The sequence below is a fragment of the Strix aluco genome, chromosome 21 (assembly GCF_031877795.1).
Source record: "Strix aluco isolate bStrAlu1 chromosome 21, bStrAlu1.hap1, whole genome shotgun sequence".
Taxonomy (NCBI): Eukaryota; Metazoa; Chordata; class Aves; order Strigiformes; family Strigidae; genus Strix; species Strix aluco.
Window position 1 is genome coordinate 4,376,048 of NC_133951.1, and position 24,510 is coordinate 4,400,557.

General features: G+C 42.4%; 1 pseudogene; it reads right to left on the reverse strand.

Annotated features, from left to right (window-relative positions):
- LOC141932960 (myosin heavy chain, skeletal muscle, adult-like) overlaps positions 1–23,922 on the reverse strand; it is a 37,000-nt pseudogene extending 13,078 nt beyond the window's left edge.
- Positions 23,923–24,510: the final 588 nt, after the last annotated feature.

Consider the following 24,510-nt stretch of genomic DNA (forward strand, 5'->3'; position numbering starts at 1 on the left):
ATTTATTAGCTGAAAGCTGGCTTGGCTGCTTTAAGTGTTGCTTATACTCCCAACTACAGATTTCTAGTCTCTTCTAATCTGTCAGAGCATACACCTACACAATGCAAAAACTTTTCCTTACATCATCTACTTCCTGCTCCAGTTTGGTCTTGGTTTTGGTGAGTGTGCTGACTTTGTCTTCCTCAGCTTGCAAGTCATCCAGTGTCTGCTGGTGTGCTTCCTGGAGGGCCTTTTTCTCCTTAGTGAGTTTAGAAATATTTTCATCCAGAGCTTCCATCTCATCAGTAAGATTCCTAACCTGTTAGACAGCCAGCATCCATACTATGAGGAGGTGCCCTGAAAAATCACAGGCTGAGAACACAGTGAGTGCACCCTTGCAAAGTCTTGTATGGATGTAGTCCAAATGCTCTCCACAGAAGGTCTATGTTGTTCATGATGAGGGTAGCAACAAGTGTTATGCCTGACAGTCACACCGCTCTGGTCCTGCAATGGTAGGAATTCTTGCTTCAGTTGTTTTGGACTACCAACCCTATCCTGCTGAATTCTGTAGTGGAACATGTGCTAGATCTTCTCTTGCCTCTGCAAGATTTTCCCACTGGGATTTTCAAAAGGCCTCTGAGTTGCTTTTGCTCAAAAAATGTATTTCCTGCATGTGATATATGTGCTAGGCAAACAGCTATAAATTCTCAGCAAGTGAGGTTCTTTAAAAAGATATTATTAAGTGCCAAGCATAGTCAAAGATATGTTAAGTTTTCCATAAAAGTGAAAGGAACACAATAACATGACAAAGATCCTTATGCCCTTGGAACAGGTGATCATGAATTTAGGGCAGGAGCTTCTAACTGGGCTGCTGGACATCCCAGCTCTGCTAGCATTATCTTGGAAACTTACTCCTTGTACTTCAGTGCAAACCAGCAATCTTATCTCAAAGACATCAGGCACTGTGCATTAACCTGCCTGATCCTTGCTTCCCATTTGTCTCATTTGGATGGGAAAGTCTGACAGTAGGGATAAGGAAAGTCCACTCTAAGTGCTTTAGCTATATGGCTCTGATATCTGACAAGATACTCCCTCATCCTAATATGCAGCACCAGCTGGATTTCCTCTAAGCATTAGTATGGAAATGTCCAACATAACTGAAATTGCAAACTCAGGATCCAGTATTGTTCTCAGTGATGGCAGTGAAGAGAACCTCAAGTTTGTAATTACATCTCTGCTAGTATCGTTTGCACAGCAAGACAGAACACTGTCACCACAGAGGTGGGCTTTTGAATTCTAGCATATATATCTCAGTTCTGTCTCTTCACACTGATAGTTGAGACGTACATGAAGAGACTGTGCTTTTACTGGGATCTAAATGAGTTAATGCCCACATGATATAGCCCCTCCTTGCTACACTGACAGTCTGAACCTTAGAAGTCAAGAAGAACTCTCATTGTATTGTCAAGTCTCCTAGCTGAGACCCGGGCTTCTTAAATGTAAGACAATTATAAGAAAACATTAGACATCTGCAAAATCAGTTCTCAATGCATATGAGAAAGGACCAGAATAGCCATTCTGTGCTGAGCTACTCACAAGCATGCATAATCCTCCATTATCCACAGGAGACACAAATATACTGGTTCCTTATGACTCCAAATAGCCAAATATGATCATTCTCTATCAAGAACCATAACAACCTCTTAACTCTTTTTGAAGTGTCACAGAAAACATATTTTTCCTAAGAGGAAATTATAATTTTAACAAAAAATGGCAATACTTCTCCCCTATGCCTTGGGCATATATCACTTCTATTCAGAGCACTTAGGAATGACCGCAACTTTCCACAAAACTGAAAACTGTCTGGGGAAGAATAATTCCCTGATTTCTCTGTCACCTTATTCTCTGTTGCATGCTTCTCCTTTTCCACTTTGACCAGAGTCAGTTCAAGATCATCAATATCTTTCTTCAGCTCAGAGCATTCATCTTCAAGTTTCCTCTTCTTTGCTGTCAGTTCAGCATTTGTCTACTCTTCATCCTCTATTCTTTCACTGAGTTCTTTAATTTTAGCTTCCAGCTGGATTTTACTTTTGATGAGTCCTTCACATCTCTCTTCAGCATCAGCTAGACTTTCACTCTCCTGTCAAAACATATTGAAGGCACATTATATTTATCATAAAAATTACAAAAGGCAACATGTGTTGTTCAAGCGCCATCTCCAGGAAATTGATTACACAAGTCAGGGCAGAATTTCCTATGCAAATCACAGTAATGCACACGATTCAATTGTGAGGGAATTGTCCTGCTCAGTCATGGCTAGGAAAGTGGACCATAATCCCATGGTAGAGACACTTCCTTTCAGCTGGTCAGATGGTTTGACTACAATACCATGCAATAGACTCACAGGGTTCAGTCATAACAAGGAGCATGCAAGGAATCAGTGAGATAAATAGGTGGGTAGCAAACTGAATTTCATGGAAGCATGATTTTAGATGTGGATTTGTAAAACATACAGCATTTCAAAGTTATCTTTCATAGATTGTTGGATAATTCTATCTTTAATAAGCTCTTTCAACTCTAATGACACAGGTCAGGCCATCTCTCCCCAAACTTCTCTCACTTTATTCACATGAGGCTACCCTTGCTCCCATCATTCTCTAACCTGTCCCTCAGCCAAGGCAGGGTCAAGCTCGACCTAGATTGTAGCCTGTAACTTTTACTATAACTAACATTTTGTGACACATGGTTAACAGATAAAAATTTGTCTAAATTAATGCTACTATGATGTATTCTAGGGAGAATACCAGAAAAGGTATCTGTTGCCTCCCAGAAGAGCTATGGCTGAAAGCCATCACTGCAGTAACAGAACATAGTATGATTAATTCTCTCAGATTCTGACTGAAACCCATAGCACACTGAAAATCATAGAATCATAGAACAATTTGCGTTGGAAGGGATCTTAAAAATCACCTGGTTCCAACCCCCCTGCCTGAGCAGGGACACCTTCCACTAGTCCAGGTTGCCCAAAGCCCCGTCCAACCTGGCCTTGAACCCTTCCAGGGAGGGGGCAGCCACAGCTTCTCAGGGCAACCTGTGCCAGAGCCTCACCATCCTCACAGTAAAGAATTTCTTCCTTATATCTAATTTAAATCTGCCCTCTTTCAGTTTAAAACCATTACCCTTCATCCTATCCCTACACACCCTGATAAAGAGTGCATCCCCAACTTTCCTGTAGCCCCTTTAAGTACTGGCAGGCTACTCTAAGGTCTCCCCAGAGCCTTCTCTTCTCCAGCTGAGCACCCCCAACTCTCTCAGCCTGTCCTCACAGGGGAGGGGCTCCAGCCCCCTGAGCATCTTCATGACCCTCCTCTGGACCTACTTGAGCAGGTCCGTGTCCTTCTGATATTGGTGCCCCCAGAACTGGACCCAGCACTGCAGGGGGGGTCTCACGAGAGCGGAGCAGAGGGGGAGAATCCCCCCGCCTCGACCTGCTGCCCACACTGCTCTGGGTGCAGCCCAGGGTACAGTTGGTTTTCTGGGCTGCGAGTGCACGTTGCTGGCTCACAGTCAGTTTTCCATCCACTAATACCCCCAAGTCCTTCTCCTTGGGGCTGCTCTCCAGCCACTCCTCGCCCAGCCTGGATTTGTGCTTGGGATTGCCCCAACCCATGTGCAGGACCTTGCACTTGGCCTTGTTGAACTTCACGAGGTTTGCACGTCTCACCTCTCCAGCCTGTCCAGGTCCCTCTGGATGGATCCCTTCCTTCCAGCATGTCAACTGCACCACACAGCTCGGTGTTGTTGGCAAACTTGCTGAGTGTGCACTCAATCCCACTGTCCGTGTCACCAACAAAGATGTTAAACAGCTCTTGTCCCAATATCAACCGCTGAGGAAGAGCACTAGTTACTGGTCTCCACTTGGACATCAAGCTGTTGACCTCAACTCTTTGAATGAGACTGTCGAGCCAATCCCTTGGCACCAAGTGGCCAATCCGTCAAATCCATGTCTCTCCAATTGAGACACAAAGATGTTGTGTGGGACAGTGCCAAAAGCTTTGCACAAGTCCAGGTAGATGATCTCAGTTACTCTTCCCTTATCTACCAATGCTGTAACCCCATCGTAGAAGGCCACCAGATTTGTGAGGCACGATTAGCCCTTAGTGAAGCCATGTTGTCTTCACCAATCACCTCCTTCTTTCCCATGTGCCCTGGCATAGTTTCCAGGAGGTTCCACTCCTTGCCAGGAGCAGAGGTGAGACTGACTGGCCTGTAGCTCCCCAGGTCTTCTTCTTTTCTGTTTTTAAAAATGGGGGTTATATTTCCCCTTTTCCAGTCAGTGGGAACTTTGCCAGACTGCCATGACTTCTCAAATATGATGGATAGTGGCTGAGCTAGTTCATCTGCCGGTTCCCTCAGGACCTGGGGATGCATCTCATCAGGTCCCATGGACTTGTGCACCTTCAGGTTCCTTAGATGGTCTTGAACCTGATTTTCTCCTACAGTTTTTATGATTATTCTTTCTCCCAGTGCCCACCTTTGCCTTCTGTGACTTGGGTGGTGTGGCTGGAGTCCTTGCTGGTGAAGACTGAAGCAAAAAAGTTGAGTATCTTGGCCTTCTCCATATCCTGGGTAACCAGGTCTCCAGTTTCCTTCCAGAGAGGGCCTACATTTTCCCTAGTCTTTCTTTTATCACCGACATACCTATAGAAGCTTCTCTTGTTGCCCTTGACATCCCTAGCCAGATTTAATTCTATCAGGGCTTTAGATTTCTGAACCTGATCTCTGGCTGCTTGGACAGTTCCTCTGTATTCCTCCCAAGCTACCTGTCCTCGCTTTCCTTTCTGTGACTAAGTTTGTCCAGGAGCTCCTTGTCCATGCATGCAGACCTCCCAGCATTTTTGCCTGACTTCCTCTTTGTTGGGATGCATTGCTTCTGGGTTGGGAGGTGATCCCTGAATATTAACCAGGTCTCTTAGGCCCCTTTTCCCTCCAGGCCTTTATCCCATGGTACACTACCAAGCAGATCCTTGAAGAGGCCAAAGTCTGCTCTCCTCAAGTGAGATAGCTAGTGAGTGTGCATCTTCTGAGGACAAACTTGGAGAAGATGGTGCTTGAGGAATCCTTCAAGCAGGGTTGATAGAAATTTCCCCAGGAAAATGGGACTTAGCAAGAAGACAGGAAGGACTCTTCCAGTACTGAAACAGTGAGAAACTGTGATTCAAGAAAGAGTCAGACAACACACCTGAGGCCAATGATCATACCTTAGGAGTTCTTCTATGTTCTAAAATCTGAAATCTGAGTGCTCTGAAAGGCATTCTAACCTGGAAGTTAGTTAACCTAGTTAAACCTGGGCTTCTTGGGTTTTTTGGCTTACCATCAATGAAGGGGTTAAAGTGAAGCCCCAAATGCTTGTAAACTAGGTGGGTTCTGGAGAACAGAGAATTAAGTACCAAGAAGGGTACAAAGAAACTCAGAAAACTAGGTGAGATTAAGTTGATGTTCTGAAGAAGGATTCAGGTAATGAATCTCATCTTCAGCATGCAGAGTTACAGCCTTGATGCTTGAAACAGTACAGGACTCCTGTTGAAACCCAAGTGGTTCGAAAGCACATGGAAACAAGTGACAGGTCCCCTTACACCAGAGTGCCCTTGGCTATGTAGTATCTTATTACCTTTTAAAACCTGACAGTATTCCTGTCTTGTGTGATTTCAGTCTCTGCTCAGCAGTATTCCAGAGAAAAGCATCAGTCTTTCTTCCACAGTTTCAGTCCTATCTCTGACAGAAAAACACCCCTGCCCTGGCTCCATATTATAATGGTCAGCAGATGTGGAAACAGCCTGTATTTCATCCAGAATCAGATACCATTGTTAGGAGCACATTATATATACTGTGGAACATCTGATTCTTCCACTGGTGACTGCTTAATAGTGAAGTGGGTTTACATGGGAGCCCAGTCAGAACTTCCCTGTGTTCCTACTTGTGGTAATGTTTTATATGTGCTTTGTACTCACTTTGATTAGGTGTAAATGACAAGACCACATACAAAGCAGTGGAGAATCTGACCCTGTTACATGTCTGTTTGTGAAGGACAATGGAAAAGAGAAGGGAAAGAGCAGCAGAATAAGAGGAAGTGGGGTAAATCTGAAAACGGAGGTTACTCACAGATTGAACCTGAAGCTGTAGATCGTTTTTCTCTTGCACCAGGGTCACCATTTTCTCCTCCAGCTCTTTTCTCTTTGCCTCAGACTTTGCAAGCTCTTCCTTGGTTTTCTCAAACCCCTCCTTCATGTTGGCCATCTCCTTCTCAGATTCTGCACTCTTCAGCAAGGGCTTGATCTTGAAGAACAGCTTCATCCAGGGCCAGTGCTTGACGTTCATGAATGCACGAACATTGTACTGGATGATATAAATGGATTCTCTGAAAACACATGAAAACAGTTTTTGAGGCTGGTGAGACTTGGGTTGGAAACAGACTCTGATTATTGGCCACACAGCATCAACATTTTCCTCAAGGAACTTTTGCATAAGACTTTTTTCCTCCCTTGCTTTTCTTAAAGAGTCATTTCTAGGCCCTTGATTGCAAAATGGCTGGTTCAGGAGCGTGAACAATAACTATGTCTGGATATAAGAGGGAGAAATACTCCAAAACAGTCAAACTTCTCTGGCATGTTGCCTGGGAATCTCTGAGACTTTCCTCAGTCTCAAAGAAAGTGCAAGTGCTCAGGTGAATACCAGAGTGAAAACTGACATTCTTGAAGTACTGCTGCTGAGATTACAAATCTGGGAGTTACTGTCAATTGTGGAAACAGCAGCTTGATGCATTTTGGGTTACTCAAAATAACAAATACCATATTAGAATTTAAGACAGAAGCTGAAAATGAAAATGAAATCTTTTTATGCTATTGAAAACAAAAGGATGTTGTTGATGCCCGTAGTTCAAGGGGAGATTAGACAATTCCTTGCAGAGAAATCCAGCAAGAGTTATTGAATTCTTAGAAACTATCCCTGTCTTAGGAAGTCCCTAAACTAAATATATATTGCAGAGTGTTACAAATAAAAGCATCTGGTTGGCAGAGCATCCTATACATTTATGCAAACCTTGCTTCCCCTAAAGCTTTCACTTGTCAACAACATTTGAGAAAGTTTGCTTGGCTTGCCCAGTACTGCCACTCCTACACTCTAAATTTTGCATGATTCATCCCGTCTCAAAGGGAGAGAGCTGAAATAGGAAGGGAGTTATCTGGGATGGTCAAAAGTATGGAGTACCTTCTTTGTACAGGCTACAATTGTTCATCTTAGATGATGGAGCCATGAAAGAAAATTAAAGAGAAGGAGTGATTATATGCCATTGCTTACAAAACCAATGGGATCCAATGAAATTATCACATAACATGTTCAAAACAGACAAAGCTTAGAACTTGTTCAGTTCTAAACCTTAGAACTGTTCAGGCTGTCTCTGTCACAGAGTTCTGTAAAGGTTGAAAATGGTAAGAGAATTCCTGCAGAAAAGGTTTACTGTTAAATACTAAATATCATGGTCCAGCTGCATGACCCAATTGCTAAATAGCCATTGCTAGAATTTGGGAGGCTGTAACAAGGAAACTATTAGTTTGTGCTTTCTCTGTTTCTGCTAGTCTTTCTAAGGACAGTTTCTGCTAGTCTTCCTGAGAACAGTTTTTTGCCTGAGACAGTATACTGCACTGCTGGACTTTTGGTCTGACACAGTAAGATTGTTAGTATTTTCTTATATTACCTTCTTTCATTCACCTTTTTAAATTCAGTTCTCATGAGGTACCCTCTGCATATAGCTTGTGTATGAGTGATGAGGCTCACAAGCTTCTCATCTCTCATCTCTTCTAGGAGTCCTAGGAGACCTGCCTTGAAGAACACCTAGAACTTAAAAGAGGGTCAAATAGCCTGAGGCTTAGGCAGAAACAGAACAATTGGCAGCTGATGCAGGGTAGTAAAAGTTTTGGAAAAATGCCTGCAGAGTAAACTTTTAACAGCTAGAGAAATTTTGTGTCAGCATTCATATTGTCAGTGCTCCTGTGATTCATGACAAGTCACTCTATGTATGATCTAATCACATTATTGCAGTGTTTTTTGATGCCTGTTCCAGCGTAGGTTGTGGAAGATCTAGCTTATAAGTAGTTATTAAAACAAAGAGTTAGCTTGCAACTTAGTACTATATCCTACTGTCTCTTTGCTATACTCTACCCTCTACATCAGGGTGAAGATTTGCTCTGTAAACTGACTTAGAGATGGCTTGAGAAGCATACATGATGATGTCTGTTCAGTAGCATAGGCAATGGGTTTTGGTCCAGAGATAGTGCTGCTAGTGCTGCCTTGGTTGTGCTGATCAGAGAATCAGTGTCCCACGTGACACTGCTTTGGATATGGAACACAGACTTGTGTGTGTGCTTAAATCCCCTGAGAAGTCTGACAATTCAAACGTGACTGAGCCTGTCTAACATGCACTGATATGAATGAGTTCAACTGGGAGGAGAAAGGGACAGTACTAGTTCTAGTTGCAGCCACGTTGGACCATTCGGGTAGTGTGGTGTTCCCAGGGCTGACAGTGCTACCCCTCACACATACCATCAGAACCAGACAAGTTTTCTGTACTCCTTCTTGCTCGTGGTGTACTTCGTTTATAATCATAGTGAAGGCTGATTTCATATGCAAGAAATACTCTCAATGAACAAAATTTTTTGCCATTAATTATACCCACTCTTCCACAAGGGCTTTACCTTGGTATGGCCAAATCTGTATTGGTTGTGGTCAACATCAATGGAGGAAAGAAGCTTTTCTGAAGCCTTTTTGCTGTCAATGAATTGGCCTTCTGGAATAGCTGAGGCATTAAGAATCTTGTACCTGTGGTAAGACAGGTTGCAAACAGGGTGAGGAAAATAGGATCCATTGTACATGATAAAATATACAAAGCTGAGGTATCTGAAAGCAGCTGAACATGCCATCTGAAATCTAGACAGTCTTGGCTGAAGAGAACGTGATGACAAGGGGACACGTCTACTCTTCAGAGGAATCTGTTGGCTGTGGTACAACACAGTTTGTTGTTACATATAAAATTAATGAGCATGCCTAAGTGTGTCTGCAGGTCCAGAAATTAGGAAGAACATAGTGAGGACATGTCAATCTCTTCTCATCTTGTTTCATTGATCAGAGGAATGCTACTCAAATTAAAGTTGAAGATGAATTAAGACTACTCAGCTATATTCCAAAGGGAATACAGATCTTGCACAGCTCAAAGTCTCTACAAATTGTACCACTGAATTCTTGAGTTTGGACTAAAAATGGCATGATATTATTCTTTAAATGCTAACAGAAGTCAGCATTTTGCAAGGTAATTTAATGATTAAGGTAATCCTGTGTCATGGACAGGTACACCGAATCATTCTAAAGGAGTTTCTTCAGATACATCAGTGAGGATGTGTGACTGTACACTGGAGCACTTCTTATTCTCAAGTCTACCTTGAAAGACAATATGTAAATCAAGACAGTGGTAATGGTGCAGTGAATTTAATCTGTACTTTAGACTTCTATTGTAGCTCCTTCTGAACTTCAGCATGTTTCCTTTGAACTATAAAGCACTTCGTGGTTCTGGACCATGGCCATTATGGATAGATTCCTTCACCTGTTACATCAAATTATGATTTGACAATTGAGACCAGCTAATGCCTTGCCCCCAGGTTGCAGGGCATTTTCAGAGAGGTCTTGGGTCCTTTTCACACCAGTTCAGCATGGAACATGCTACTATTACATTTAATTATAACAGGATCCAGTTCTGATTCAGCACTTCATAGCAACTGAGCTCACATGAACCATTTTAATTGTCTCCATTTTAAAGATGAGGAAAACAAAGTACAGGACGCGATCCAGTGACAGAGCTGTGGATTTTTGAATGCTTAGTCAGTGCGCTGTAAGGAGGCTGCACTGATATGTATTGTTTTTGTATCTATACTCTGGGAGACTTACAAAGAGCAGTATATAATGCCACTTAATTCATTACACTACAAGCATTTTGCATCTCTGAATCATCGGGCATTGACTACAGTTTAGAAATGACACTGGTTCTGATGAATCAAGAAATCTCTGGTCTGATCAAAGAGGGAAAGACTGGAGTGACCTAAAACAGTATTAATGACCTGGTTTCCTCAAATGCCACTATTCTAGTCTGATTCAGAGAGTGTCTCTCCATCATGGCACCAGACTTGTCACCTGAGTTGTGGTTTTACTGAGGCCTTATCTTAACAGACAGTAATAACTGAAAACCTACCGTTTCTTAATGTCTGCATAAAGGATTCTGCTTGGAAACCCCTTCCTGCAAATTCGGATGCCTTCTAGAACCCCATTGCACCGCAGCTGCTGCATCACCAAATAATGGTCCATTTCACCTTAAACAAAATACATCCATCATGGCTCTCCTTTTCTTCCAAAGAATCTCCCCATATATTAACATTCTAGAATGACCTCTCTTTTTTTGATAAAATTCAATCACTTCTTGATTAAGGATGCAGGAACTGAAGACAGAACACACCTTCAATTCATACAAGTTGCGGAGAGCTGCTTCAGTGATCTGAGCTTCACTAGGAATCGTAGGGCTGGCAGTGCTTGTGAATTGCCAATGGCCAAAAGACATAAGGCCACATTACTCAAAAATGGCAGGAGAGTGCTTTAGGACATGAGCTGAAAAGTGTTACACATCATCAGCATCCTCATTAGATACAGGTAGAGGTGGCACAATGCAGAGTGTAGTACCATCTAGACAATCAACTCTTCACGTAATGTAAGATTTTACCTTGGATCTGCCATGCAACTATTGACTATACTCAAACTTGATTAGATTTGATAGCTAGATAGATTCTAACACAGGAGCAGATGAGCAGGTTGCTTAAAGCTCTCAGTCTGCCTGTAGAGGACAGCTGATTAAAATTGCAAGAATGATCTTTCTCCTCCTAAAATATCTATTGGATATAACAATCAACTGTATTTCTAAGTCTTATTCCCAAGTATTACAAAGTACAACTTGCAGAATAAAATCCTCTTGGAATTACTTTGTCATGCAGAAATTTCCATTGACTGCTAGAGACATTAATTAGTACAGAATGGTCCATACCCCTAACTTTATCTTTTCAGTGTAATCAATGAAGGTGTACCTAAAGGAATTGTTAGAAAAGTCAAACATAAGCAGCCTAAAACCAGCTAAAAATAAGATGTCCAGTTTCTCTTCCTTCAATTCTCCATCCTTAATTTCACTCACAAAGTACTACTTTTCTTAAAAGTCAAAAGTCAAGTTTCCTTCTGAGTCACCCCTGTCAAAACAACCAACAGAACATTAAAATGACAGCCATATCTGGCAAAATCATTCATTCAAATATGCTTTTCTATTTTAGTAGGTTTCCTTATTCCCCCCCTTACACCTTCTCAACTGTCAAGGCCCCAGTGAGATTCCTCTTTCTTCACTTTAGGATATGAAGTGTGGATACTTCCATTTGGGCTTCATTTATAGTCAGTGGAGTGAAACAGTTTCTTCTAGGATGTGATTCATCTCATCCTAAGATAGATGTATAAAAGGGCCAGATGAGTCATACCTTAAAATGCCAGCTTCTCTCCACGGAATATAAAAGGAGTTTAGAATAGCTGAAATGTGAATGTCATACATAAATGTGTTGCTTAAATCCTGCTTGTGGTCTTCAGGGTTACACAGACATAAACAAGAAAGGTAAGAAACATTCTGAAATTGGTCTTTTGTTTCCTGAGCAGATTAAACAGATGCTAAGCTCCTGTTGCCTGGTACTCCTGTTGTATCCACTACATTCTACTGATATCTTCCTTGTCATTCTACCAGTATCAGACCTCATAATTTGTCTGCTAAAACTGACATAAGGCAAGTCTCTCCCCAAGTACTTTCATTTAATGGCCACATGAAAATACTCCCAATCTTGACTGATCTCAGAGACTAAATTCTTTGTGAGAGTTTAATATTTAATTAAAGAAAAAAAAAGTAACTCTGTATCAAAATGCTTTCCAAGTGCTAGCAGCACCCAGCAGCTTGTGCAGGGAATTCTACAAATGATACATGATTTCTTTGACAGTTCTCCAGCTCAGTGAATCAGATCCTACCACTGAACATTTAGAAATTGGTAAGTGGTCTTGGGCTGAACCCAACAGTTCTGAATGACACAGTGGTCCTTAAAACTAGGCATTTATTAGGGATTTTTAAATGCTGTTACCCACAACAGAGTCTTCAGCTCTGTACACTCATTAAAGCGAAGGTAGGTAAGTGTTGTGGACCGTGTAATGCTCAAAATTTTGCAGTCATGGTAAACAATACAAGAAGGTTTACTTGGGCACTGTCCCACAGGCCAACCCCCACAAGAACTTCACATGCAAAGGGAGCTATTCTGGAAGAAGTTGGGTGAAAGCTAAGCAGGACAATTCCTGTCAGTCCGGTTTCTTCAGAATATAGTGATGGGCTTACCAGGTGACTTGCTCTCATTAGGAATCAGGCAACACACAAAGTGAGGATGAGTACTTCTCAGGTTAGTCATCAACTTGTTTAGATTTTCCTGTGATAGAATAAAACATGGGTTTGAGCTCTGAGCTACAAAGCTTTTTGCATTCTTATTCAAATATCAAGGTTTTATAGAATCACAGAATGGTTTGGGTTGGAAGGGGCCTTTGAAGATCATGAAGTCCAACCCCCCTGCCATGGGCAGGGACAGCTTTCACTAGACCAGGTTGCTCAAAGCGCCATCCAACCTGGCCTTGAACACTGCCAATGACAGGGCATCTACAACTTTTCTGGGCAACTTGTTCCAGTGTTTCACCACCCTCATCGTAAAAAAATTTCTTCCTTATATCCAATCTAAACCTACCCCCTTTCAGTTTAAAACCCTTGCCCCTTGTCCTGTCACTATGGGCCCTGGCAAAACAGTATTTCTCCATCTTTCCGATAAGCCCCCTTTATATATTGAAAGGCTGCAATAAGGTGTCCCTGGAGACTTTCTTCCCCAGGCTGAACAACCCCAACTCTCTGAGGTGTTCCAGCCCTTGGATCATTTTTGTGGAAGCATGGCTCATTTAAAAGGAAATTCACATACCCTGAACACAGCAGACACCGTCTGGAAAGAGTCACCCTTCTTCTTAGAACCTTTCTTGCCACCACCATTATCACCTCGGAAGAAGTATATAGGAGGTGAACGGTTAGAGTAAGCAGTATGTTTTGTAGGCTTCACCTTCATTTCTTTGGTCATGAGCCAATAAAATTACTTCTTAATTTTAAATACTGACCCACTGCTGCATGAGAATTTTAGTGAACCGCTGCTAGCTGGTTGTTGATCAGTGTATGGTATATTAGTCTCTGATGCATGATTTAGGTTGCACCACAATGTATATGGCTCTGGTGGCGTGGAACACTATGGCCTGACATAAGTTTCGTAACAGTGTACTCAGTGCTACAAGTCACATTGCTTTTCACAGAATCACAGAATCATCTAGGTTGGAAAAGACCTTGAAGATCATCTAGTCCAACCATTATTTTACTTATAGACATAGCCTTTTTTTTAGTTTTTCTTTTTTTTTTTTTTTTTTTTTTAATTAGATAAAGAATGTGGCTCAGCAGTGGACATTCATTTCCAGTGCAGTGAAGATTTCTTTAGAAAAACCTTCCAATCCAATGTTCTGAGTTATGGCAGCCCCAAAGCAGGAAGCAATTTATAGTCTCAGGAATACAAGTCCAAGCAGCTCAATGCATTTTCATATTTGCTGCGCTGTTGAAGCCAATTAAATCAAGAATTAAATGGAGTCTTTCTGCTCCGAACTTCACACCTTAACCAAAATTTTATCCCCACAACCTTTTCTTCTCACCTTCCTTATATTGATGATACCTGCAAGGACCACAGCTGACTCATCCCCAGTATTTCCTAGGAGCTCACTCAGACACATTGTTATGTCAGCCAAACTGAACTGCAGGAAAGTCCCCATGCACTACTCTCTTGAGCCTCAAACTCTGCTGTCCATATGCCTGATGGTTGAGTTGACTACTACTGTATACTGCCTCTTCTTTTTGCCCAGCATCCAGGCTGTCAGAATATTAGGTTTTTTTCTAGAACTCTGTGTGGCCATTTTTGGTATGGCAGACCTATTGACTGTCTGACTTGGTGGTCTTCAGCCACAAAGAAGGTCAAGAGATTGGACTGCTTTCTGATGTTCTTAGAGGACTTCTAAATTATATTGTTTCTCTCATTTTCCCTTGCAACACCAGGACTGCTCAGCTGGATGTGAAATAGTTCCATGGTCTCTTAGTTCTTCCTGTTCACCTCAAGAAACAAAACTCTGTCCCCAAAGACTATAAAGTGCTTGCACTTTGTCTGTATATTTGGCACCTGTCTAGAGGATGAGTAAGCATGCACATGATTCACAACACAGTAAGTCAGGAAACATACACCTCCTGTCACTTCGTTTTGGACTTGCTGAGTTTTACTTCTCTACCCCACATGAATGTGATTTTTTCAGCAGTTCTGCATGTTGGTGTCATCTTAGTTTTGACATATCTGGGTGCACACAAGAACAAGGTTGCATTATGGGATGAGAGAGAGTCTAGAGTATACCACAGAGAGGAGCACCCTCAACTTTAGTTGATTCTTGCCTTATAGATCATCACTGAGAAAGTACTTACTTGTTTCTGCACCAGCATAGTTAGAGAAAAGGAAGGACAGCAGCTTCAGGATGATTTCTGGTACAGTCCCACAACAGTTTCATTCAAGGGATCCTTATTTTTCTCAAGCCAGCCAGAGATGTTGTAGTCCACTGTGCCAGCATAGTGCACCAGGGAGAAGTGGGCCTCAGCCTTGCCTTTGGTAGGCTTGGGCTTCTGGAAGTTGTTGGACTTGCCCAGATGCTGGTCATAGAGCTTGTTCTTGAAAGAGGTGTCAGTTGCCTTGGGGAGCATGCACTCCTCTTCCAGGATGGAGAAGATGCCCATGGGCTGGAAAAAATATGAAAGCATGAAAAACATAAGTGGTGTGGAGAGGAAAAGTAAATAAAATGTCAACTTGCATATGATTTGTGGCTTGTTTCAGTGACTAATTTGTACTGCACAAGTTCTTAATACATCACTATAGTTACTATAATAATCAGGCAAACTAACATTAGTCTGTGTTGCTCAAGTTACTACCCATAAACGTGGCAACTTGTCAATACTGTTTACATGCATCTTTGAATGAAAGGCTATATATAAGTATATATATGTATTATAATAAGTTGTTTCAATCATCTTTACCCTACATCATTAGGAAGTAGGTTTCAGCATCCTATTTGCAGGACTGATGCTGTTGTGTATGTCTGTTACAAGCCATCAGGTTACAATTGTCAACATGAACTTAATTTGATGTGCATAGATAACTAATATCTAACAACTCCTGTTCTGTCTCCAGTGAATGTGCATGATGGATCAGATTTTTCTCACCTTATATGGAGTTTAAATGGCAATAATCTGGCACTTTAGAATACCCATAGACTTTTAATTTGTCTCAGAATTGCATTTAAAATTGGAAGTATTTCAATAGAGATGTAGGCACATTCTCAGTGACATCAGAGCTCTCATCTGAGCTACATTAGGTATCTTCTGATAGCACAGATAAGCACATGTCCTCTGATTTTGCTGGAGACACTGATGTGACCTGCACTTCATTGGCCTGAAGAGAATTCTAGGAGTTCCTTCTTCGTTTAAAAAAAAAAAAAAAAAAAAAAAGTAATTAGATGCTTACATCTGATTTCAGCTAGATAGCTGCTAGAGCTAGAATCAGGCATCCTCCAGAGCAGCAGCAACCACAGGAGGTGGATGTTGGGCAGGAATGCTGTGGTTTGAATTAAGATTTTGCCCTCTAGGTGTGGCTGCTGTGTGAGAGCTCTGGGGTTAGCATTCACCTTGCCTAAGTGTAGGTGTCTGTAAAACAGAATCTAGATCTGAGTTAGCTGTTCAGATTGCTCTTCTATAATGGAAGCACTATAAAGACATTTCACAGAATCACTAACAGAACATACTTTGTAAGGAGATGCTTTGCATCCTAGAAGTGTCTAATTCTTTCCTGTCATTACAAAAGAGACTACAGTGTTAGATACAGGTGTTATATAGGTGTTCTGATTCCTGTCTCTTTAATACTCTGTATTGCATAGATTTGGGACACAAAATGTGTGGACATTGAACAGCAAGTGTGGATTTTGGGTGTTACATATAGCAATAGGCAACAGGCACTATCTGTGAATGGGAGCGCTGCCTGTAGATGCTGCTATGTGGTGGGATGTGTGGGAGGTTAGTGAGAAATATGAGGCTCGTGTGCAAAGGCATAACCTGTGGGTATGAATATTAAGCAGTGAACATGCATGTCAGATGGCTGAATCAGTCACTGCGCACTGGGCATGAATGACAGTGCTGGGAGCAGATACCTGTATGCTCCTGAGAAGGAAGATATTTGGGTATGTGCATATAGGATTTGCACATGATGTGCAAGTGCTGTGCACAACCACTGGACACTGGCTTGTAACGCAGCAGTGAGGGGTTAATTCCCATTAAGATCCCCAATGCAGTAGCAGTAGGCAGTGACAGAGGGGCCAGAAAGGGTCATGTTGCTAGAACCAAGAACTTAATTCTAGCCATTACTGTAAGGAGTAAGACTTGAGTTCACCTTACTGTTAAAGGCAGTCTTGTTAAAGGCACCAAATTAACATTGTGTACCCCCTCTCCCTTCCACTATGTTCAGGAAATCATTGTTTGTGCAGAGGCAGCCTGTCATTTCAAAAGCTTTAGTTTTATAAACTGCATCTTCTTATGTGAGAGTGTCATTCAACAGTAATGTGTCAATTTATTAAGAATGACCAGACTGAAATAAAAGATCGTGAAATAAATGTGGTCTCCTAAAATGGAAAGATTTCCTGTACCTTCTTAATGAGCTCAATGCAGGCAGCCAGGTCCATCCCAAAGTCAATGAACTCCCATTCAATTCCCTCCTTCTTGTACTCCTCCTGCTCCAGCACGAACATGTGGTGGTTGAAGAACTGTTGCAGTTTCTCATTGGTGAAGTTGATGCACAGCTGCTCCAGGCTGTTGAACTGCAAATTCAAAATATCAAAAAAATCCCAGTTAGTTTGGAAAAGTCATCAACGGGCAAGCATACCTACCGTAACTCACATCAAAAATTTCAAAACCAGCAATGTCCAGGACACCAGTGAAGTACTGTCTGGACTGCTTTGTGTCCAGCTGCTGGTTGATTCGAATAACCATCCACAGGAACATCTCATAGACTGATTTAGCCAAGGCACCCACTGAATTGTATACCTGTAAGAAACACAGCCATGGCAGTAATGAAAGTTGATTTAGCTTTAAAGTCAAAAGAACTGTCTGAACAAAATGAAAAGTTGATCAGCTGTCTAGGTACCTGTTGGACATTTTGTCCTTTAGTTTCATATTCATTCTTGACTTTCACCCTGGGATAGCATAAAGCCTTGAGCAAATCAGCAGAATTCAGACCCATCAGGTAGCCAGCTTTGTCAGCCACTAGGATCAGAATCAGCAAATGAGTTCAAAAGAGACAAAGTGTCCTGATCCTCTAGGATGCCTCTGTTACAAGGAGCCTACTTTTGGTGCTACTCAAATACACCTATTGTCAAGGGAAGCTCCTCTCCAGTGCCATGGAGGCTGTTTAACCCCCAGCACAAGCACTGTCTCAGCTGCAGCACACTCCTGTTCCATGCCTGGAGGGCTGCAGCAGTGCTTTATGTCTTTCTGTTTCCTTGTGGAGCATAAATTAAATAATTGACTTTGTGGAACTTGAAACAAACTTAAAAACTTTAGTTTCTGAAAGGGAAAATCATCCTCAAAGTGTGGGGCACTTCATGAGATGGGGTTGCTAGCTTGTCTCCAGGTGCAGTTCACGAATGAACTCTGCAGTCAACGCTACCTTCTGTGCTGTCTGGCTCTGCCTGCTCCTCGCGCTGCTTCTGCTTGAACTTCATGTTCCCGTAATGCATGATGGCCCCCGTCAGCTTGTATATCCCCACCTTCTCATCGGGGATGAAGCCCAGGATGTCCACGGCGCTCTGCAGAGGCAACTGGCAAGTGGGGGAAGGCCAGAGAAGCACAGGGGCTGAAGCACAAGGTGCTGTTAACAGCCTGGTGTGCTGTGATGGGAAGGTGGGGTTTCTCGCCCTGCCTCCCCACCCACACTGAGCGTGGGCAGCACCGGCTCAGCCCCATCAGTGGGGCAGCAGTGGGGCGCTTGGCCCTGGGCCGGCCAGGCCTCCTGGCTGCAGCTGCGCGGAGTGTGGGGCAGCCACCGGTGCTCCACTGAACTCACATCCGCTGCCAGCAGCTCCTCACTGTCGTCAATACTGGCAACGGTGACTTCTCTTTGGCTCACGTAGGGGAAGTTGTAGGGGTTGGTGGAGATGAGGAGGAGATCTGCAGGTGTACAGGGCACCTCTGGTGGCACCAGGGCAGGTCACAGTGGAAAGAGAAAGCACTTGCTGAGCCAAGCCCAACACTGCTGGCACTCACCAATGAGCTCCGGCTTCTTGTTAGACATTATCTGATAAAAAATATGATAGCTCCTTTCACTGGCCAGCTGGAAAGTCACTCTGGATTTCTCCAGAAGATCTAACCAAAAGAGAGATGCTGTCAGTCTCCTCATAAACTTTTCATAAACACACACATTCTGCACGCACTGACTTGCTCCAACTCACAGGTTTCAATATCCGCAGAAGCCAACTTGCCAGTTGTTCCAAAGTGAATCTGGATGAATTTTCCCTATCAAGCAGTACAGATCAACCCACTGGTTATAGTGATCAATGAATGAGACATGTATTAGACATGGACAAATCTGAAATGAACTCACAAAGCATGAGGAGTTGTCGTTCCTCACGGTCTTGGCATTGCCAAAGGCCTCCAGCAGCGGGTTGGCCTGAATGATCTGGTCCTCCAGAGTTCCCTAGTTAGAGGAGAAAAAGCTTCTTGTCAAACTTCACTACTGGTTAATAACAAATATTGCAAAGCAGATATTGCAAACAGATTGCTTTTACACTTCATACGTGATTTTAACCTAAAATTTAGCAGAGTTTTTAAACACTCTCCAGCCACCACCCATTAGTATTGCCATTGGTTTCAAAAGGAAGAGTGCTGAAAGACAGATCTGTGTTTTGTTTCCTTCTTGTACCTGCTATCATATATTTGGTATCATATATAGAGTCACTACAGTGGAGCTCAGAGAGTTTGAAATCTGTATGAGAGAGGTCCACATTCCCATTTACAAAGGCCATGACAGCTAATGAAAATGTGAAAATTCTGGGATTTTTTCTGGAGGTTACTCAAGCCCAGGACACAGAGAGGTACAGCCTTTAGTAGGAAGTACCTGCAGGGGAGAATGTTAAGATTTGCAATTGCATTCAATCAACCAGCAGCCTTTCAGAATGCAGAAATACATCTCCAGACATACTTCAAAATAAGAGTGGGACATGGACAAAGCCTGAGACTTATCAAACTTAAAAAAGCAGAGAACAGGAACTCTGTTTTTTTGCTGCATGACTGCAGAAGGAATGATCAACATTAAAGTTTTGATACTACATTGTATCACTCTTGTTAAATGCAAAAATATGGGAGGAAAGAAGCTTCTGTGACATTAATCCTCTCCTTTTCTGTGCAACACAGTCCGGGAAGTAGAATCACCTTGTGCATTTTTGGAATGATAAAGCTTTTCTCAAGGCTTCTAGCAAAGTCATGACTGATCCCTACGCAGTCAGGGCATGAAAGTGTTGCCAGGGGTAATTTCCAAGACAGAGATGGAAAACAAAGAATGAGAAAAAAAAAAAAAAAAAAAGTGGCACAGCTCAAGTTGCTGCGTCTTTGTACGTGGTGTTCAGTGCAGCCTTTAACATCTTGCAGTGGTCAGGGAGTGCCATTCCCAACACTGTCTGCAGATGGCACAATGGGTTTAAATTAGTTATTAGTCCGCCATGAAGATGGACCCTATAAAATTAAGGCAAGGCAGTAGCATATGAGTCTGTCTTCATATTTTTTTTTTTAAAACAAAAAATCCCAAATCTCTAGAGTAATGCCCTCTCATGTGTATCTTTCAACTTTCTAAATTCCTCATTTAAGGGAAGAGATGTGTGTGTCAGTACAGCTGACTACACCAACACCAAACCTCTGTGACCAGGGAACTCACAAGGGAGCACCATGCATAGAGAACAGCAGGGAAGAAGACATGGCAATTCTTTAATACAAGTTCATTCTGGGGTTCTGTCTACAGGCTGGATGACAAAGTGCTGGAGGCTGGATAGTGTTCTGGGGAAATGCTGTTACATGCTTCCCTTATTCATATATTCTTGGTCAAATACCCGTATTTCAACTTGCATCTTAGATAGGATGCTGGGCTAGACGGAACTATAACCTGAGTGTTTTATTTAATGTTCTTATGAAGAGGCACACACTAAGACACTACACAGAGATTGTGAATACTAAAAAGATGGAGTATTCTGTGAATAAACTCAGAGGAGGGTAGAACGGGTTATTGTCCATCTGAGAGCCAGGTGATTTTCCTTACATCAAACATGGTCAGTACATCTCTCAGCTGTCTCAAAGTTTTTCTGAGATCTGTCCCAGCATAGTGAGCAGCTGGTGAAAGCTGAGCCCAGGAGATTCTGAAATGGTGCTGATGGGAAGAGTACTTGGCCATAACAGCCCATCAATCACAGACACCTGTCTGAGAGTGTGAAAAGAATATTCAGGCTTGGAATCTCCTTAGGTTCCCCTGTACCCTTGGGTACTCAAATAACATGCTGACATGTGTCACCCGCTTTGATGCACATACCATGTCACAGACTGTGGTGACACACATTTGTGCCACAAGGATGTTTGTTGCTTGCTCTGTGCTAGGGAATGAAGCCCACGCCTTGCAAATTCACCAGTGGGCTCAGATTGCAGCAGCTGTGCTGCTCAGCAGAAAGGGGCATCAGGGCATGTGCTTTCTTCTCTGGAAGGATCCTTTCTGAGGTTACTTTCTAACTGTCAGGCAAGTGGTCCCAGCTGTCCCATGTCCCAGATCTGTCCCTTTTCTTATGCTGCCCCTCGGGGCTGTTACTTTGACCACAGGCAGGAGAACAAGTCAGTGGAAACTATTACCTGATGCAACTGAAATGACTCTTAACTTCAGCACAGCCACGCTGGAGTCCAGAGTTCCTGCACTTCCCTTGTCAGTAGGAATGAATCAAGGAACAGGAATGGACAGTCATGTCCAGTGGTAACTGAGTGCTCCCTTTACACTTGCAGCCACTCAGGTGCTGTGGATGTGGCCAATCTCAGGATACCAGTGGACAGATACATAGACAGTCAGCACAGCTGTCTTACATGATCTTCCTCTCCCTGGTGAAGACTTCCCCTGTATAAATGAAGACTGGGGAGAAACTGGGCCTTGGGCTTTTCCTACATTAAGAAAATGTTTCTTTAAGTAGAGTTCCACTAGTGTTCAGAGGGATGGAGGCCAGGTAGCAGGGGTAAACGAGCATAGGTGTGCTTGGACTGTGCATCCTGTCTGTCTCCTCAGTTGCACTACACTTTCTGCCTTTCCACAGTCCTGCAACCCAAAAATATGCATTGATAGTTTCTGCTCCGCAGGCAGAGTCTTGGGCAAACGCTAGAAGAGGGAGCCAATGATATACCTGCATTTTGCCAGGCTGTTGGTCTTTCTTCTTCTCGCCAGTAACTGCAATTGTTGCAAAGTACTGAATAACATGCTTTGTATTCACAGTCTTCCCTGCACCAGATTCTCCACCATTACATTGAAAATGTTAATTGTTACAATAAACAGGAAACATTTTTACTTCTCTGTCAGCTTTGTCACACATACCAAAATATACTCACGTGATAAGGATTGACTGATTGTTACGATCTGAAAGCAAAGTCATAGAAAGAGTCATTCAAATGAGATGTGGAGGGCTTCTGTTCCTCAGACATAACTAAATGACTTCAAGGGAAAGAACTATACTGAACTGTACTTATCCCTTTGTAACCAGATAAGGTAAATTCTGCATTAGTCTGCATGTGGATTTTTTTGTGCACAGAGGGATGAAGCAGCCTAAAATCTAACTCCAATGAGTGGTTCTTTATAAGGCTTCCCACTTACTATTTTTTGTCTTTTATGTATAAACCTTAGCTTAAATATTGTTTAATCAGAATCTGATTCTCTGCTGTGTTCCTTCTTTACTGTTTCTTTAAATTCCTTACTAGGAGAGCAGGCACAAAACCATATAGCTAGCTACTGTCTTTCGTTATCTGACAGCACAGAGGTCATTAAGATGCCACAGGCAGTCTAATCTTGAGTTGTGCTGTAGGACTATGGAAACTGTTGCTATCAGGCACTGAGTAGAACAGCACTTAAGATGCCTGAACTGTCAAGTGTTCCTTGACCAAGCAGCCAGCCCTGCCTATATCAGGGTTTCCCCATTCTTGCCAAATGACTCACCAGTCAGCATGAACTGATAGGCATTGTCAGAGATGGAGAAGATGTGTGGAGGGGCCTCCTGGCGCTTCTTGCCTCGGTAGGCCAACACCACCTCCGGGTTGTACACCGGCAGCCACTTGTAGGGGTTGACAGTGACGCAGAAGAGACCCGAGTAGGTCTGTGAGGAAGGGAGACAGCACGTTGGCTTCCACTTACCCTGGCAGAGCAGTTCCTCCTCGCTGCCCGGAGGAAGACTGCTGCTGGTACTTACGTAGATCATCCAGGCTGCGTAACGCTCTTTGAGGTTGTACAGCACAGCGGGTTCGTGGAGGTGGGTCATCATGGCCATGTCCTCGATTTTATCATACTTGGGAGGGTTCGTGGGAAAGACTTCATCGTCCTTTACAGTCACAGTCTGACAAAACCAGAAGAGAACAACAGAAGAAATCTAAGCCAGGAAACTGCCTGAACTGGATGATCATGTATGAGTAACAGTTGGTATCACTTGCTGTATCATCATATGTTTTAACTGTGACTTTGCCACCTTCTCTGCTCTGAATGGTACCTTTCACATACATTTGCTTTTCATCCACTACAAAACAGGCTGCCTTAGCATCAAATGGACGATTCTGGGCTTCAATTCTCTCCTTCTCAGGCTTCCGTAAGTAGGGAGCAGCTTCTCCAAAGACTGCCATCTCTGCATCTGAACTCAAGGCTGGAGGTGCTATGGAGGAATTCAGAAAAGTTTCAGAGACCCTGTGCATTTGTAATTTATATTTATCCAGAAAGTGGTCATATTCAATGACTAAAAGAAAGGACTAATCAGTGTCAGGCACTTAACTTCTGCCTCAATTTTAAGTATCCATGAAGAAGTCCTAATAAAGTTCCTTTTGTAGACAGAGGTATGTTGTCTTTGAAGAAATCCCTGTTAAACAGGATGCCTGTGTGGCCAAGAGAGGGCAGAGACAATATCAAGCTAGAAGACTTCAAAAGGCTCTCCTGCTGTAACTTCACCTGCTGTTCACACAGCTGCACAGCCACACACTTCTGAAAGCCACATACACATACCCACTTAGATTGTTTCATTAGCATCTAAAAATCTAGACACAAGTAAGATCTGTAAGTTAAGCAGATTGGTTCTCACACATAATTTCCAAGTAGAGGTATTCTTGGCACCCCTCTGTTTTCTGTTTTCTAGTTTCTGTCTATACCAAGCACTGGAACAAATTATGAGGGTCAGTCATCACCTAGCTAAAGCCAAACCTGTTTATCATATGAACCAAATATAAAACAACTTTTCAGATTGGTGCAAAATTAGCTAACAAGGGAATATACTGTTTATTGAAGGGAATAATTAATAGCATAATATTATCTAGGTAAATAAGTACATTTCAAAGAATTTCAATTACAAAGTACCTTTTAGCTTTAACATATTATATAGAGTAATATTGGTTATGAATCATTAGAAGACAATTAATATATACCAATATGTACCAGACATTCAGTTAGGGATTTGTCTAGTAGAAATATTTCAGAAAACTGCTTTATGCTCAGTTTTATTTTACATTTTTACCAATATCTCGTAAAAATTATTCAACACAAATAGGTTGCTACAGTCAGAAGGCTTGGTGTGGATAATTTAAGAGCATCTGGAAATACCACAAGCAGAAATAATGTAGGCAGGAACTAGCATAAGCAGAATGTTCTTCCCCAGGCAAGCTAATATACAGGCTAGCAAAAAAAAAAAAAATAATCTTAAACTCCTGCTACTTCATGGGCTGTCTGGTGCACTGTGGTACTAAAAAAGATGAAGGGACAGAACTGAACAACTCAGATGTATATTTCCAAGGCATCACAGTACTGAAACAATCAACATGGAGTGGTTTTATGTACAAGAAAATGATGAAAGGAGCCTGAAGGTATTTGTAATCCTGCTTTTAGACACATTGCTGTGGAAGTGCTGATCTCTCTCATCAAAACCTATCTGCTATGGCATATGCACCTTGCATGATTTTGAGGG